Here is a 20447-nt window from a genome sequence, read left to right on the forward strand (position 1 = left end):
AAATACGTGAAAAAATTACGTGTGTGCTGTTGCGTCCATCCCCAAACCGGAAGTGATATAGCTTTAAATTAAAGCTAGACAATACAAAAGACGGAATGACTTTCGAAAATATCGGCGAAAAAAGGGGCCCCTCCCTGTAGAAAGTTCCCAGTTGAGAATAAAGGAATTAATACTCAATGGCTGACTGGGATAGCTTCCGTACATTCATATCTGATCTCCTTCTTCATTCCATGTTTAAAAAGGATGTGTCCTCTATAGTATCAGATCTGACTGAATGGTTACTTGTAGGCATAGGCCAATTCATACCATCCAAAAAATTTCAACAAAAATCTAACAGCCAGCAATGATTCTCCCCAGAATGTGCTGCTGCCATCGCACACAGAAATCACTTTTTCCATAGCTACCAACGTATAGATGCACTGAAACTAAAGCTGCTTTCAGAACCGCCAGTAACCATTGTAAAAGAGTCATAAAAAATGCAAGAGTACTATATGCGCAATTCGTTAAGTCCAAAGTAGCTGAGCAGCGGCTTGGTTCCTACCAGTTCTGGCAAATAGCAAATAGGATCTTGAACAGAAATGTGTGCTCTATCCCAACCATTATCAATGGACCAGAGGTCATCTCGACAGCATACGACAAGGCCAAACTATTTGCCAAAAACTTTGCGGCAAATTCTATCCTGTGTGACGAAGGCCATCAACTCCCCATATTCCCTCCTATAACAGACAACACACTATGCAACATACAAATATCAGTGCGTGAGGTTGCCAAGCTAATCAAGAACCTTGACTCCAGTAAAGCAACTGGTCCCGACGGTATTCCAATTATAGTGTTAAAAAAATTGCAACCAGAACTTGCCCCCATACTTTCCAAACTGTTTAAGCGTTGCCTTAAGGAGAAGTGCTTTCAAACACCCTTGAAAACCTCATCAGTATGCCCTGTATTTAAGAATTCAGGTGATGTCATCCCCCTCTCGGTACAAACCAATATGTCTCCTGTGTGTCATGAGTAAGTTGTTGGAATCCACAATAAATAGAGAAGTAGTCAACCACCTCAGCAGAAATAACCTTCTTAGCGACACGCAATATGGTTTCCGCTCTGCTAGATCTACAGCAGATGTGCTAACGGTTATATCTCATAGGATTAGCGCATCTGTCGACAAAGGCTTCATTTCTAGGGCAATTGCTCTCGGCATATCAAAGGCCTTCGATAAGATTTCGCATAAAGGCCTACTACACAAGATTTCCAGCTACGGTATAACTGGGAATGTTTTCTCAATCATTAAATCATTTCTATCTGATAGACTCGTAAGAGTAGTGGTTGATGGGCAGAAATTAGAGGCCCACAGTATTAATGCTGGAGTCCCTCAGGGGTCCATACTGGGCCCAACTCTCTTCCTGATCTACATCAATGAACTCCCAAAACACATACTAAAATCATTCGTTGACATATATGCTGATGACACGGCCATCTATGGCAACACATCAAAGGCCGTATATGATGATGTTCTCTCTGATTCTCTCTCCGCTGATCTTGAGCGCGTGATACAGTGGGGAAAGAGGTGGCTGATTACCTTTAATGCATCTAAGACCAAACTCCTATCTCTACATCATAAACGCTCTGATCCCCATGTGGCATCAATTGAAATAGATGGCTCTCGTCTAAGGGAGACCCCAGGATTTGATAAGCTCCTGGGTTTGACCTTTACACCTGATCTTAAATGGAACACATACATCAAGTCTGTGGCCAAGGTCGCTGGGAAAATGGTGGGATCCTTCTACCGTTCCAGAAGATATCTCACTAATGATGCAATTCTCTAAAGAGCCAATTCTCAATTCTCAATTCTCAATTCTCAAAAGAGCCAAGTACGTCCAAAGATGGAGTACTGCAGCCACATCTGGGCGGGGGCTGCAAAAAAAACAGCCTATCCTACCTTGACGGAGTACAAAATAGACTCCGTGGCTTGGTGGGGGATGCCCTTTTCTCTACCCTGCAACCTCTTTCCCAAAGAAGAGACGTAGCGAGCCTGTCATTGTTCTATCGTTATTTCCATGGTAGGTGCTCGTCTGAGCTCCATTCTCTGGCCCCCCCTCGCCAATCTTTCTTAAAAAACACCCGACTAGCTGAAACCACCGTCAATAATTTTCCCCACTCCCTATATGTGCCTAAATCAAAACGTAGATACCATGAACAAAGCTTCTTTCTTAGAACTGCGCGCCTGTGGAACTCTGTTCCGCTTGCCTGTTTCCCTCCCGACTTCAACCTGGATGTCTTCAAGTCCAACACAAACAAATTCCTGATGAACCGCCCCCCCAAGTAATGACACCTTACCAATTCTCCTATACTCTTGCTACACTATCCCTTTGATTACTGTACACACAATGACCCTTATCCCTGAGTGGCCATTGGGCCTTGATAAGTGGTGAACTCCATGTAAAATAAAAAAACTTAATGTTTGTAGCCATTTTTTCGATGTTTTTCGTTCCAAAGTGTTGAGCTTCAACACGATACCGATCTCGTGAAAATTTGTCGCTTCTGTCGAAAGTTTTAGGCACACATACATATATACATACACACATACATACATTTAAACAGACAGGTGATATTTATATTATAGACTAGCCTGGGTGAATGGCGTTGCCCCGGTGTTTGTAGGTGCGTGCTGAGCAAAAAAAAAAAAAATGATCGTAGGAAGGTGGGCGAGAAGCCGTACTGTGAAGGAGGAAAAGAACGTAAAAAAAGTGACGTGTTTGCTGTTGCGCCTATCACCAAACCGGAAGTGACGTAAGTTTTAATTAACGCTAGTCAATCAAAAAGAGGAGATGACTTTCGAAAATATCGGAGAAAAAAGCGACTTCTCCCTGCAGAAAACTTCCCAGTTGGGGATGAAGAAATTAATGTGTTTAGCCAATCCTTCGATACTTGTCGTTCGAAGAATCGGGCTTCAAAACGATACCGATCTCGTGAAATCGGTCGCATCTGTTGAAATTTTAGGCATACATATATACATACATTCAAACAGACAGGTGAGATTTATATTATAAGAAGATGTTTTCTTACTTGTTTAATTCAAAGTTATATGAAAAATTACAAGAGTGCTCGATTACTAATTCATGGGTATTTATATTTTTATTCGATGAAAATTATTTTGATTATCCATCATTACATCACAAAATTAAAGATACCAAGAGTAGCCGGTTGGCAAGCTGCTTCATAGTTCGAGTCACAAATAATTGTCTAATGGGAGTCAGAACATCATTACATCGGCTGATAAACTGTTCAGATGTGTTATTTTTAACGCTGCCAAATAAGCTTATAGTCTGTCTGCGAGACCGACGGTACTGATTGATGCTCAGCTGATGTATTATGGACATTGAATAATAGATACACATGGTATTTATTATAAATGGATAATTATGCATTTATACTTGTAGAATTTAACCGAGAAACATAATGCGAGAAATTTTAATGTATTTTTTAATATCCATAGGGCAGTAATGAATGTGAGATCGTAAACTCCAAACATATATTAACTGGTTTAAACAACGTGCGCAAAATGTCAGCGCGTTAGATTTAAATGGCGTATTATTGCTGAACCAAATTAGCATTCAGCAATGTTTCTTTGTTCAATGTATGTTGATTTCAAACCCAATCAGCCTACGCGGGAACAACACGTCGATTTGAGACTGAGAGCAAATGTCAGAGAGTAAAACATAAGTAATGCTGGAGTTTTCAAAATCATGACAGACCGCGCGGAGTACATAACAAATCACAGAAAAAAGTTTATCTTCACCATTGTTTGAGAATGCGCTATATAGGTTATGATATAAATTTGTAAAATTGTAGTAAGTCGATTCCAAATGTCACCCACTAATAAGATAAACAATTTTTTTTACAGAAATCGCTATTTATGAAGGCCCTGAGGCCACTCGAGGATAATGCTTAATGGGTATACATTAGTCAATGTGATTATAGTATAGTAAACATAAGTAGTAGGAATTTTGGAAACTGGATTACTTAGGGGGACGCTTCATCAAGCACTTGTTTACGTTGGATTTGAAGACAATCAGATTGTAGTCAGCTGGAAAGCAGGCAGCCGGTAAGGAGTTCCACAAGCGTGCAGTTCTAAGAAAAAAGCGTTGTTCATGGAATCTACATTTCGATTTAGGAACAGATAAAGGGTGTGGGAAATTATTTATAATGTTTTTTCGTGAAAGTTTAGCGAGGGGGACATAGATTGAAGTTCAGCTGAGCACTTGCCATGAAAATAACGATAAAGCAGAGACATGCTCGTAACGTCTCTTCTGTGGGAAAGAGGTTGAAGGGAAGAGAAAAGGAAATCCCTCACTAATCTATGAAGTCTATTTTAAACTCTGTCAAGGCAAGATAAGTTGCTTTCGCAGCTCCTGCCCAGATGTAGCAACGAGAAAGTTCTTACGGGTTTTAATTTTTAAATTGAAATGAACATATCTCTACTCAAACAACAATTTATTGGTCGAAACAAGCACCATCCGAATCAACACACCTTTTACAACGCAAAATAAGAGTATTTATGCCCTAACGTAAAAATCGTGCATTCTGGTAGCAATTAAGTCGTTGATGGCGTTTTTAATATCGCTTACGTTTTTGAAGCATTTCTCATGCAGAAACTTGTCGAAATGCTTAAAAAATGACAGTCAGTAGGTGAGAGGTCTGGGGAGTATGGCGGATGAGGCAGAGTTTCGTAACCCAATTCGTTTAACTTCTACAAGGTTGGTTTAGCCACGTGCGGTCGGGACTTGTCAGGAGGGAGAATTGAGTATTTTCTGTTTACTAATGCTGGATGTTGTTATCGAATTTCTGATATATTTCATTTACTTGTTAACAGTATTTCTCCACTGTAATTGTTTCGTCTGCATTAAAAATAAAACCTGTAATGCATGAGACCGGTCACAGACGACCAAACAGTCTGCATGACTTTCTTTTGGTGCAACTCTGGCTTCGGGAAGTGTCGTGAAGCTTCATCGGCGTCTAATCACTGAGTTAAGCGTCGCCGGTTATTGCAATGAATCCCCTTTTTATCGCAAGTCACTACCCGATCGAAAAACGTGTCGTTCTTGTTGCATAAAATAAGAAAAAAATAACACAACGGTGTTTCTTTTTGTTGTCGTTCGATTCGTGAGGAACCCATTTACCAAGTTTTTGTCCTTCTTATCAAGCGGTTGGAAATCGTCGTATACGTTACGTCTAATTAAGATGCAAATTCTCGAACAATTGTGCATAGATTGTCTTCAACCAAGGCTATTAATTGCTCGTTGTCATTTGATGAGCAACAACTACGCTCATTGCCTTCACGACTCCCATCGCCGTTGTTAAATTTATTCAACCACCACTGTGCTGTGCTTTCAGTAGTGTTTCCCTAGCCAAACGCTCCCTTGGTATCGCGAGCTATTTCAGCAAGTTTTTTTTTTTTTGCCTAGTTTGAATTTAAATAAGAATATTACGCGAATGTTCCTTATTTTCATCTTGTAGTAAGCGTATTCAAAAGAAGACATACTTGTTTTAAAATGATTATAAATAAAACGATTAGATAGAGCGGAAAACCTCTTTAAAATGATATATAAAAAAAAGGTATCATGATGAAAACTGATTTGCAAAAACATCATTTGAAATCAAAATTTTAAATTTCACAATATCTTATTCTCAACCTAATACCTTCTCCTCATTCCACGCCCCAAGAATTTCACACACTCTCTATATCGCTGTAGATGATTATAAACGTATAACAACATCGCCGTTTCCCCTTCTCTCTTACTTTATAATAGATATTTCATTTCTTAATTTAGCAGCGAACACACCGATTACGAAACGCCGGGAAAAAAGGAACCATGAAAAGACAACTCGAAAGCCTCATACATTTTGCCTTTATGGACACATTTATATATATATATATATATATATATATATATATATATATATATATATATATATATATATATATTTATATATATATATATATATATATATATATATATAAATGTCTTTTTAATTAACGGAGTGTAAGACCATATATTTACTTATATTTACAAATACTTACATTTGAAAAAACTTATATTGGCTTATATTTTCTACATATTTATAACTGCTTATATTTTCTACATATTTATAATTGCTTATATTTTCTATATATTTATATTTGCTTATGTTAACACACTTGTAGGGGGCCTCGACGTTGCCCAGGATTGAATAATGATGAATTAATATTTCGCCTTCTTATATGTTATTGTTTTCAAAATCGGTGAAATCGCTCATTTTTTCAATAAAATCGAGTCATTGCCTGCTCTAATTAGGGACCCACCGCTGTGCATTGGGTGGAAACTTCACATGCCTTCTCACCGTCACTTAGTCCGCAATGCATTGTAGTTTACATTGCACTGTAGAGAACCTATTGTTGATGCTATAAATCGATTTTATATAATCGCTTGAATTAAAGTAAAAAAATGTAAAAGTACAGTATCATGGTTCAATTGTGCTCTAAACAGAAACGTTTTTTGTTTGAACACGCCTTATCATATCAAGAAACCTATTGTTGACTTTATACGCCTGGCCTGCTACTTGTGCGGTGATAATGACTTGAATTCCAGTTTAAAATTCAAAAGTCAAGTATAATGTCCATTTGTGCTCTTAACAGAAACATTCATTTCGAACACGCTTCTGTCATATCAAATAACCTATTTAAGATATTATAACTCCGGCCTTTCTGCTTGTGTGGTAATAAAACTTCTCAAATGCACTTGTGATGAGCAAGGCGTTAACTTTAATCAAAATCGCTGGATTCTTTTTTCATCGAATTTATTGGATTATCTGTTATTGATAGTTGGCCTGTCGCAGAAAAAAATTTAAATTATTTAACAAAATATTTCATAACATTTTTTGTTTCTAATATTTTCAAATACACATTATGAAATGTTTTAAACTCTTATATCAAGATTATTTTTTCATCTATTAATTGATCACCGTGTATCAAGACCTAAAACTCATTCGAGGATAAGGGTTGATGAGTTTGCCAGGTGGAAGTTAAGACCATAACTTAAGAACTTGGTGACCAGGGTTGAAACTAGGCAGAACTTGATTATTTTACGAGGACGGCACAATAAGCATTTCTTAACATTAGACACGAAAAAACGCCATGTTATAGTCAAATGGGAACCATCGATGCTGTACTGTGTGCTACTGTGTTCTACATACGAGTAGTTCCTGAAAAGAAACTTTACTCATGGAACTTATGTTTTATTTTAGATACACAGAGGAAGAAAGAAAACTTATTTACAGTGGTTGTAGGTAGATGAACTTTTGTTGTAAATGATTAACAGGGTTGAATACCGAAGTGGGTCGTAGCTTAGAAAATATCATGTAAATAGGATAAGATAGAGAAGGAATAGCAAATCTTGTCTGCGAGAACGAGGCAGTAGTGACGAAAATATGATACTCCCACTAGATTTCGAAGTCGATTTTTCACTGTGTAACGGGAAGAATAGACGCTCTGTGGAGCACCTCTCCTGATGTGACAACAGCTCTTCATCTTAGATTTATTATCCAAAAGGAAAAAAAGATGCGGACAATTGCGGTTAATATGATCAATTTAGCGACACTGATGAGTTGTGATACAACGAAACAGGACTGTATGTCGATGACTAAAATATATTTGATCAATTTATATACAGATACTATGTTAACCATTGCCATTTACGTCTATATTTGTTCTTTGATTGTTTTATATCAGTATTACGTAAGTGTTGTATTACTCCTTCGTGAATCCGGCACCCGAAAGTGTCTAGGGAATATCAATTTCAAAAATTGCCCAAAACGCATGTAATCCCGATTAGGTGAGATGACATATAGCATTTTTTTAAATGGGTAACCGTCAAGTAATGATTAAGTTAAACGTTGCTTTACGTCCGTGATCTAATGATAATAGATGGTATTTATTCATTAAATTATTTATTATATATGGTCTTGCTAGTAATTATATATATATATATATATATATATATATATATATATATATATATATATAATTACTAGCAAGGCCACCAGGCGTTGCTCGGGATCGTATAAGACAATGAGAAAAAATTTGAACATACCTGTTTTTTTACAATAGAGGAAGTTTTTATGTCTATTTATCATTTGGCATCTTGAGCAAAATAATATTTTACCTACCTTAGTAAGGGTATTACACAACACATGTATGGAAGAATTGTATCTTCCATAGGACAGGGAATTTTCATTACGAATGTGGAAAAAAAAGCCTTACCTAGGGCGGGTAATGTAAAACATATATTTAAAATTATTTAAATAACTTTCTGTTGTGCTAAAATTTTATTATGTCACAGGTAAGAGTTTGTTTGTTTTTACATCAGAGTTCTATAGTGAAAATGCACCGGATTTTTTTTATATTAATGGTATACTACTCGAATATATTACATGATTTTCAATTTTGATAACTCATGTACGTCACAGATAAGAATGTCTTTGTTTTTCATATGGGTGCTTCACTGTACAAATACCGTATTTCCTGGGTAGTACAAAAATTCACAATTATCAGTTAATTAGTTCAAGTGAATCAAATACATTTAAATATATAAACATATACACATAATTAAAATTCATAATGATCAGTTAATTAGTTTAGGAGTAGATCCAATACATACAAATATATAATCATATAAACACATTTAAAATTTATAATGATTCGTCAATTTGCTTAGGAGTGAATCCAAGACATAAAAATATATAAACAGATACACACAATTCATATTCATAATGATCGGTTAATTAGTATAGGAGTTAATCCAATATAAATGCCATTACTTGATCTATTTACGTGATTTTTGGAAGTGAACCAATAAGCCGATATATCACACATATTTTAATATAACATTTTCGTTACGTAAATCAAAAACATTCTTCTGTATTTTTTTTATAAAAGCGTTCTTGTGTATTTATTACATAGCATTTAAAGCTCAAGAATATCGGAATGTGTAAAAAAAGAAAAACAAGGAATTAATGGCGATCGAAACCACAATACTTGTGCTAGTAATCGGTCACAATATCGGTTGCACCCAAAGTACAACCGCCTGAAAACCGTTGTGAAATATATAAATACATAGATTTCTCTTTTACTCGATGTACGCATGTGCAGAATCACGCCATTGTGTTACGCTCGTCAAGGGGCCATTGCTTTCAAGTTCTAACTTTTTTCGAAGCTCTTAGCAATTATTTTAATCGATTTAATACCATTAATAAAATTATGCACCAAAAATGCAATCTTTTGAGCTATTGCGTGCCGTCCAACGATCATACGTCTAGAAGGAGATATAATTTGAAAAACGGGGACGAACAAACCCACACTGACATAGTGAGATTTATATATTAGATTATTATTTTAATTAAGATTAATATAAAATTATACAAATTATGTCATAAACACCATTTTTCAAACTAAGCATCGCCCATGCACATGTTTTGCATAATACGATACCAGTGTAATTCATTTTTGCTTTTAGTTTTCAGTTGAAGTCTACCGTTTAGTATATTCGTACTTATATCATCAGATCTCAATATAAACCCATGGAATTCATCGGGTTTTGTATTTAAAATCTTCGCACCCCCGACCTCAGTCACTCTTTGACTCTTTCATCCCAAAATAGCGAACATTTCTGTAAAAGTCTGAGGACGCTACAGATGGCCAAAAAACGGCCGAGTAGCCGAAACAATAATGTAACTTAACAGAAAGATACGGCAATAAAAAGTAAAACGCATATTTGTTCTACAACAGTATTGAGGACTTTCTTCAGTTTTTATTAATTGCCATCTCCACTATATATATATGTGCATGGAAACTCGACTGAACACATGGAAATAAATAACAACACAAAAGTAAAGTAGAACAGACAAGTTGAGAGCAAGAAAGTATATGCAACATTTACAGAGAGTCCATTTATAGTAATGGTGAGACTGTCCCTGGAGAAGGTGTCAGCTGGATAGTCGTCGACTCTCGATCTCGTTATTTATTGAGTCTCTCGTTGGGTCTCCCATCTCTGGCACCTTTATAAATATTTTACAGATCTGTTTCGTTATGCAGAAACAATCGGTTATAACATGTCATTAACGAGCTTTTTAATGCATATACTCCTCAGAAAATAGAAATTCCTTAAGAAGGAAAATGCATGATAATATAGTTTAGGAAAAAAAACAAATAAAATTCATAGAAGACTCAACACACACACACACACACACACATATATATATATATATATATATATATATATATATATATATATATATCTAGAGAGAGAGAGAGAGAGAATTTGTTTAAAACTCATTTAATCTCGCTTGGAGATGATGCGATCTAGGATCGAAACCCGATTGCATGTGTGTGATCCTAAAACATATATATATATATATATATATATATATATATATATATAAATACATATATATATAAATACATATATATATATATATATATATATATATATATATATATATAAGAATTGCTAAGATATGGCAGCTAGCTTAAATGCTGCGGATGATGACTTAAAATGTTTGTGTCCGCGTAAAGAAGGGTAAAAAAATACTTAAAACTAAAATGAAAACTCGTTATTTTATCGGATTTTATCATGGATTTATAGTTGGGCATTTAGTAAAAGACGGCTCGGTTTTAATTCCATCTTTTCTTTGTTGTTTACCAATTCTTCTCGTTTTCTTTTTTTTTTTTTTTTGTTTTTGCTTTTGACAAACAAACAACTTTATCTCAAATATAATTCTTACGTTTTTTCTTTTGTCATTCATTTTTCTAGGATTGTTTATTTACGCCAAAGAAAACGTTTTTCATCGAACTAAATACAGAAGCCCGATTTGTATTCTCGCTTCTTCTATCTGTCAATCCACTGAAGTTATCCATTTGAATGTGCCCGTTTTTTATTGGATGTATTCTTACTTTTTTTCGCTCGATGCGTACTTATACCTTCAATAGAAGCTTTGTACGTCGGTCTGAAGCTGAAACTCTTCTATTACTTCTATTGATTGCAGTATTGTACCTATTTTACTATAGAAGATTTGGTCCATATCTTTGTAAACCAGAGCAAATCCTATTACCTCTATTTATTATACTATTGTACGGTATTTTAATGTTTATTTTAGTTCATTATAAAATTTCACATGAATCTTTAAATGGCCAACGCATGGGAATAATGTACATTTGTTCTGTTGCAACGATGCGAATCATCTCCGGCATTCCATCATCCTTGATGTCATGTGAGGTTGGAATAACTGTTCTGTTATTTTGGAAACTGCTTCCAAACATTACCAAATCCTTAGGATATAGCACTTAAGTACCCATTCATTCGCCATGATACCATTTTCCCAAGCTAAAAGAATTCAACCTAAAAGGGCACATATATTTGCAAGTAAGCAAAGTGTTTTCCTATGAGTGCAGGCGGTCTGTCACACTGAGATTTGAAATATCATTTTCTTCGGTTTGACGCAATTTTAGTCCGAAATATCTTTTTTCTCGATAAACATGTAAATTTGATAGAAAAATGATAGTAAACATGAGTTAATGGCCTGATTCAAGTTTAAGTTTATTATTACGTTTACGCCTGAAATCGGGTTTTAGTGTATCTGTAACGCTTAAATTTATAATAGTACTTTTGGTCTGTTACAGTAAAGCTTGAAATATCACACATATTACTTAATAACGCTTAATACTACAGCACAACCAATTGTCAACGTGATTGTGCTTGCAAGATCAACGAAGTTAAACAACGATGAACCTGTCCTAGTACCAGATAGGTGACCATTTGGAAGCGTTAGGTTCTCAATGTGCTCTCGATTTATCTCGGTATTATTTCCAGTAACCATATATATATATATATATATATATATATATATATATATACCTGTAACTGGAATTAAAGAGCAGTGCCGACTCGGAAGAGATGTGGTTGGTGCTTGCGCAACTCTTGTCATAATAATTTCACGTGCAGGCACACTTCAGTCCATCCATCCAGCGCGGTCGTAGCCTAGATTGAACTCACTACACGAGTTTGTAGTATAATTCAAATCTTGTCGGTAGCTGAATGCTTCAGCAGGGTATCTTTTAACGTGACGCCATTACTAGACAGCGTCTACAGCGGCTTTACTCTTGAGAAGCAAATACCGTAACCAGGGGCCGAAAAACATCGTATTTCACATCATAACCTGAAAAAAACATATCCTAGGGCCACCGTAACCCGGGGTTCTACTGTATTTTCTTTTGTCTGCTACACTAAAACTTGAAATCGCATTGACGTCAAGCCAATCCTGCTTTAATTTAAATTAATACTGTCTTTACTTTATCTTGTGTAATTTTAAATTGTCTGTATGTCGGTGTGTGGCGCTTAACTCTAAAATAAAATTTAGGTTTAACTAGCGTTTACGTCAGTCTGTAACGGTTAAATTTAAACAAAAAAAACATTTTCTTTCTTTTATCTGCTATAATACGTATTGAATTCTCATCACCTCCGTTGAATCTCGAAAGACAATAGATAATTGTGAGGCTTTCGCAATCCCAACAACACCTAATCTAAATCGGCACTGCTTGAAATCAACTGGCAAAGAGAAGTCCATGACGATTGACAACTGTCTATATAAGTGGAGAGTACATACGCTGGAATTCCTAAAATGGTCACCCATTTAAGTACTGACCAGGGTTTATGTTGCTGAGGTTGTTTAACATCAGTGATCTATCGGCAACCGGTTTGTCAACGTGATTATGTCGATCACTTATACAGGAAATAGAAATGTTATCAATATCTTAATTTTGAAATGACGTTTTCTGTGAGATGTGACGCTTAAATTTTCCTTGTCAGACTCCTGTTCGAAATATCGATGTTCATTCGTTTGACAAGCTCAGGTTTTAAATAATGTTTTTGTTATTCGGATTCTCCGGCTTACTGTTCTCATCACACATCTTCTTTTCTCATGACTATAGTTTTTCGGAAAAAAATAACAATATAATCTTTTCTCACCAGTTACTAATAAATCCCATTGTCAAATCACACACGAAGATGTTACATCCGCGAAACGTTGTGAAAATCTCTATATTAACACGAGCGTCATTTTGTATGTCACGCTTACATCTTTTTCCCCCTGTTGTTTAATCATATGACCTTCCATTTTTTGTAATAAATTGTAATAAATAATTTTACCAAGAATTATTCCTGAGTTTTGGTTTCGGTTTCGATTATAGCTGAAGGAACTCAACACACACACACACACACGCATATATATATATATATATACACATATATATATAACTTAGAATTAATATATTTACTAATTATTAAATAGAACATTTTGGTAGAAGATTCATAAATTAATTAAAATTGTTAGTACGAATAGTCGGTTTTTATTTCTTTTAAAACTTAGTTTAGTTTTGTATATACATACATATATAACATTTAATAATTTGCTGATATTATTTTAATGAGTATATATACATAATTTAGAATTTAAATGAATTTACTAATTATTAAATAGAACATTTTGGTAGAAGATTCATAAATTAATTAAAGTTGTTAGTAAAATAGTTATGTTTTTTATAGCTCAGTTTCGTTCCGTATATACAAACATATATAGTATTTTATAATTTGTTGATATTATCTTCATAAGTTTTCATACATAACTTTGAATTAATATATTTACTAATTATTAAATAGAACATTTTGGTAGAAGATTCATAAATTATTAAAATTGCTAGTATGAATAGTTGGGTTTAATGACTTTGATAAAAATTCAATATGGTGTAATGGAAAAATATAAATGTAACTGCACCTTCTCTTCCAATTTTCGAATTTTTACCATGTCAAATCACATTTCAATTCCTTTTGACGGATTAATTGTTGCTATTTCTTCTGATGAGTTAAGGCCATAATAGATTCACTAATTGATATAATAAATAAATGATTGATTTTGCGCTACGAAACAGATACTGTCAAGAATTGTATAAATCGACTGATTTAAAGGAATAAATTCTAAGATGGTCAGTATCATGAATTTTGGAATACATTTTTTGTCATTATATATATATATATATTATCAATCACATTATATATATATATATATATATATTATCAATCACATTACTAAATATATATATATATTCATTAGTTTTGGTTTCGGTTTCGAATCAAGCTGATGTACCCAAGTCATATGGATATATATATATATATTTTTATTTTTGAAACTGCAACTAAATAATATACAAAAATCGATAGAACATTAGCTATATACTAATATTTACGAAATGTGCATAAATTAAAATATCATATTTAAGCGTATTTTACGACCGGGCTATGCCGGACGTCCCTGCTATCTTAGATAAATATTTTTTCAGTTTTAACAAAAGAGCTACAATAATACCAGGGCATCTTCATTTACGCTGAACATCCATAAAATGGCAACATTAATATATTGCATATAAAAGAGTCCGCCGTTGAATTCCCACAGGTGCCGCTAGTAACAATTATTATGAGAACACTAGTCCGAACAATTCAAATAATACATATCTATTCTCGTCTGAAAAATTCAAAAACATTACATTCAATCAATACGGAATCAAATTAATAATATACACATCACATATTTTGAATTCTGAGGATAAGATTTCAGTTAAAAAGGCAAAACATATTCTTTCCACTGTAATATGGCCGTTACACTAAAACTATGTGGTTACATTTCAAACACTCGAACTTGCATGTTATTTAATACTCTCGCAGAAACAAGGAAGGAAGGAAAATACAACTAAGCATTTTTTTTAGATAAATACAACAAGCGTTTATTTCAGTAATTTTCAACAACGCACTTCACTGTGTTCAAAATATCATTCACGCGCTGAACATGTTTGTCAAGACACACATTTCACGCAGGTGTGTTTTTCGTCGTCTGTCTTTTTTTGCTTATCGACCACGCGGCGCATTTTCTTTCTCGGCGCACACGAGTCAATACACACCCGATTGCTTCCTTAGCTCGACCACGTGCTGTCATTTTTCTGCCTCTTTTCCCCGTTACCTTAGCACATGCACATTTGCTTAATTTGCATGTGCTAAGACGGATGCTTCTGCTAATATTTTCACTAGTCAGCAACGATACGGCTGCTGCTGATTTTCTCATACGCGCGCTATACGCGGTATGTTGCACTACCATTCCCAAATAAAAAAAACAAACATTGCCAGCATGCAGCTAAGGAAGGGTGGATGTAACATCGGCCGAAACGTCCACGATTAGAATAGTAGTTTGAACAATCCATATTATAAATATTATATATATACTTGTCTAAAAAAAAAATGAGAAACATTTCCATTCATCTATAAGTTTAGTTTGAATTATCGTTTTCGTCACTCTGCTACAGTTGAACTTAAAATAGCATTTTATTCTTAGATGCGCAAATTAAACGGGCGTATCTTTAAAATGCATAGTCAATCTTCTCCCAATTTCTCTCGCTTTGTCTCTCTTTTTATCTCTCTCTCTTCTTCTTCCTATCTTCCTCCAGATGTTTCTGTCAACATACCGATGCCATTGTCAGGAAAAAAGACATAATTTGATGTTTTCAACACAATTAAAGGTAAAATTCTTCTATTCTTTTGTTGACCATTTATTCAGATGAACATCGAAAAAACAAAAACAAAAACACGCGTCTTTGTTGTTTTCGAAATCGTCGTGAGGATTTCTTTATCTTGACTTTTCGTTGTTAAAAAAGAAATCGCATTATTGTAATTCCATTCTTGTCGTGTGTTTAATGTTTTCCTATGCATTGTCAAAAGAGGAAAACATAAAAAAGAAAATGTTGCTGGAAAAATCGAATAGAAGCATTGGTGGGTGGACAGGTGCTCGAGAGATAAACAATCCTCGTTAAGAAAATAAAGATAGTCATGGGTGACAGAATGAAAAAAGGAATGGTTGAAGGAGGAAAGAAACGGCAAACGGAGAGAACTAAATGGAGTATGATGACTAAACAAGCTATGAATTTGTAGGGTAGCAAATCTGCGTCACTAACAAACGTAAAAAAAATACTTGTGTGGGCTACTCTTTCCTCTCCGTTCGTTTAGCTTACTATTTTCTTTGCAATACTTCCTTCCTGTTACGAGTAAAAATGGAAGGCATAGTAACAGAGCTGTTGACATAAAACATATTGAGATTGGGAAAATCTTTTAAATCCGTTTTCGGCCCGAAATTTGTCTGTCCAGGGGTCAAGTTTCAACGATTTGATCTTTGAAATTTCTACCAAACTTCTCCGCCAATTTTCGGTCTAAACACTTGAAATTTTAGAGGTAGGTTACTTGGACATAGATCAAACTTTTTGATTCAATTTGAGTCTAAAACAATAAGCGTTAAGAGCTTAAAATTGGGGCAAAGTTAAAAATAGATCGACCTCTGCGGTCTCTACCAAATTACTCAGCCAATTTTTTGTATAAACATTGGAAATTTTACATAAAGTGTATTCAGACATAGCGCAAGGTTTTTAATCGGTTTTAAACGAAAATTTGACTGCAAAGATTTCAAAAGATTTGGCTTTTGTGGTGTCTAGCAAACTATTTAACCAGTTTTGGATCTAAACATTTGCTATTTTACGTAAAGGGTGTTCAGACACACAGCAAGCTTTGTAATACGTTTTTTGGCGATAATTCGGGTGTCAAAATGTCAAAGTTGCAAGACTCTACTATACTCATTCGCCAATTTTGGGCTAAATACTTGAAATTTTAGATGTAGGTTACCTGGACATGAGTCAAAACTTTTAATATATGCATATACATATGCAGATAAAGTTATGTACAGAACATAGGACCCGAGCAAAGCTGGGCTGAACTGCTAGTGTATATAAAGCTTAAATGGCACTGTTTGAACTAAGCTACTTCCGATTGCAAGACCTGTTCAATATAGGGAAAAGAGAAAAAATCATAAATTAGTGTATTGGTTTCTTTCTCATTCTCTCTACGAATATATATCAAATCTTATTCGTTCTTGTGGTAATTTTGCTTTTTATATATAATAGCATATTCCAATTAGTTTATTCCATCTTCATTGATTATCCTTTAAAAATATATAGACAAAGAATCGAAGAGACAACATGGCGGGAGAGAAAAAGAATAATATATACCAAGTGCAATAATATCAAGTGTTTTTCAACACACAAAGCTAAAGGGCAAGAGTGATATAATAATAATAATAATAATAATAATAATAATAATAATAATAATAATAATAATAAAAGAAACGTTATTGCTTTGTTAATTGCAAACTGGGTTTGATTAGAACGAGTACAATTTAAGTTTTTTTTCTTAAATATAATTCCGTTCAAAAATTTTAGAAGTATTTTTGGATGTATCTCTACAATTATATATTATGCAACTTTGCCCGTGTTTGTATGAGCTCCTTCCTCATAAGTCTGCGGGTGATCTTAGTTAAGTTTTGTCTCAGAATACCTCCGATGATTACCGATAATCGATAAGCGAAACTATTATTTTAATTTATCTATCATCGGTAAAACCATATTTCCATGTCGTCGCTTAGTAACAATGATAGAACAACGGGCCGGGAAAATTCTACTGTGGGTAAATTGATAGCGTGTTTATTTTTTGTTTTGCATGAGTTGGTCTGTAGGTTCAATCTCGCACGTAAATTTCTTCTTTTTTTTTCATTAACTGCAAAGAATTTTATGAGAGTTGAAAATTTACATGTTTTTTTTTCTTCTTAATTTGCTTTTCGTTAACGGGAAACTAGTTTATACAAAATAATTTTATAAATGAAACAGAAGGTTCTATTGAGTGTAATGTAGAATAACATATATTTTGGACTAAGTTACTGCACGAAGGCATGTAAAGCTCCCTTGTGCGATTTCGCGGATTTCCATGATAATAAAAATATAGGAGAGTGGATTATTTGCTGATCATGATTCAATCCCGGAAGACGTCGGGTCTCCCTACTAGTTTTACTGTATAAGAAAAAGCCTTATGCAAACATAAACTGATTCCCTTGATATTGTTATATATATATATATATATATATATATGTATGTATGTATATGCATATATATATGCATATATGTGTATATATGCATATATATATGCATATATATATATGAATATATATATATATATGCATATATATATATATATATATATATATATATTTAAAACATTTAAGCTAACAGGAAGCGTCCATATTTCATTCATACAGGGAATCATCGGGCTAGGTTTCTTTGCTAGCACTGTTAAATTTCCACAGTTTTGTAAACCTGCTTAGTAATATACGTGATATCGAAAACTGTTTGTTTTACATTTTAAAACTAATAGATATATTCATATTATATCAGGAAATGTAAATCTTTAAAAAAGATGTATTTCTTATTATTTGCATAATTGTAAGTAAATTAATGGAACTGTTTTTATCTTTTTGTTGAGAAATGTACTTTCTCTTTCGTTCTAGTAAAAAATTAAATGTTATCTTTGAAGTTTCTACTAAAATATGAAGGATACTTTTTTGTTTCCTATAAATAATATAATGTACACAGTAGGTATTCTAAAACTGTATTAAACCTAAAATAAAATATTTTGGGCGAGCACATTTCAACGGTTAATAATAATAATAATTTTCCTATATATTTGTGTCCTCTTGTTTACAGTCACTCTGAATTGATAATTGGGGGGGGCACCGTTTTTGAAGATATGTTTCTAATGACTCATGAATGAATGACTGCAACACTATAGTAAGCTAGTTTAAAAATCATCATAGTCGTCGTATGAATGCAAATATTTTGTTGTTGCCATTGCTTTCCTCGATATTTTCTAGTCAGTATTATTTCTAGAAAAACATCGAGTACCTAGGGGAAGGACCATGAGGAGGTTACCAACGTTCTGAGTGAAAGTGATTCTTCTAGAACGAACTAAGAACACCTGAGCTGTCAGTCCGTATCGTTAATGTCACGTCCTTGTTTGAATACTATTAAAATATGACGCTGCAAATATAGGAAAGTTATCGATGTAATCATTCTTTGGATACGATTAATTTTTTAATACATAGATGCATAAAAATGTATCGTACAATTATAGCAACAGATGATCGAAATTTTTAGCGTTTAATGTAAATCTTACTGAAGAAATCCCTAATCTTTGATTTTGGAATTACAATCGTGCTTCCAGTTAGAGTGACGTAACGAACATGCAGTACTTTAAATGAAATGTGTATAGACATCTAGCTGCAAAACTGCCTACTTGTGGATTCCCATATAAATGCGATATCTAAATCAGAGTTCCCTGTAAATTTAAGTTGTAATATACTTTGTTTGTGTGAATATCGTTTGATATAAAAAACTACTGAACTATAAGAATCTATGATCATGCATTTATTAATTTACTGCACAGGCCGTGTTCGTCCCACTCGTTGTATAAATCCAAATTTCTTATTCAGTTCAGTATTGCAATAGATAAAATTTCTTTCAAAACAAATAGGATGACTCCGAAAATCAAATAACAAATTGCCTCTGACATGGGTATGTATGCTGATTACACTACACTCTATAACAGGCACGACAGGAAGACGAATGAACATATTTCTAAAGAAATGGCAGAAACACTAGAGGAAGACCTCCAATCTGTACTGGAATGGGGACAAAAATGGTTGGTCACGTTCAATGCCGCAAAGACTAAACAAGTTTCGTTCAATAATTACAAGAAACCCTCTCTACCACCTATAGCAATGGCCAACGACTCTTTATCTGAGAGTACATCTTTCAAATTCCTTGGCCTAACGTTCACAGGAAACATGAGTTGGAACAATTACATTGAAGGCATTGCCAGGGACGCTGCAAGAAAGGTGGACTCTCTCTACCGTGCTAGACAACTACTAACGCCTGAAAGTATCCTGTACCTCTATAAGGCCACCATTCGCCCATGTATGGAGCATTGTTGTCATATTTGGGCTGGTGCATCTGCTGCTAGTCTGTCGCTCCTTGACAAGGTTCAAAAGAGAGTCGCAAACCTGATAGGCTCTGAACTGGCATCTAAGCTTCAGCCTCTGTCCCATCGACGAAATGTTGCATCCCTCTGCCTGGTCTACAAGTATTTTAGTGGTGAATGCTCTGATGAACTGCAATCACTTGTGCCCCCAGGACGTGAGCACCCTCGACAAACCCGACAGGCTGCTAAATCCCACCCTCACACTGTAGAGATCCCTAGATGTAAAAGATCTTTCTACTCCAATAGTTTCTTCCCCAGAACGGCTAGACTTTGGAATTCCATTCCAGGTCCCTGCTTCCCCAACAGTACTGACGTGCAGAAGTTCAAATGTAACGTGAACCGACATCCTGCTGCCCAAATCCCTACATAGTATCCCAGTAGTTGTTGCCCCTGATATTATTCCCTACACCA

The 20447-nt window shown here is 34.5% G+C and overlaps 1 long non-coding RNA gene across 1 annotated transcript in view; it reads left to right on the forward strand.

Moving 5' to 3' along the window:
- LOC145296197 (uncharacterized) overlaps positions 1–20447 on the forward strand; it is a 208870-nt gene that overhangs the window by 165999 nt on the left and 22424 nt on the right. Inside the window, exon 2 of the long non-coding RNA XR_013869974.1 lies at positions 15575–15646. This is a non-coding gene — a long non-coding RNA (uncharacterized LOC145296197). The remainder of the gene's footprint in view (positions 1–15574; positions 15647–20447) is intronic.

Source organism: Euprymna scolopes, chromosome 2 (genome assembly GCF_053919585.1).
Source record: "Euprymna scolopes isolate OS-2025 chromosome 2, ASM5391958v1, whole genome shotgun sequence".
Classification (NCBI taxonomy): domain Eukaryota; kingdom Metazoa; phylum Mollusca; class Cephalopoda; order Sepiida; family Sepiolidae; genus Euprymna; species Euprymna scolopes.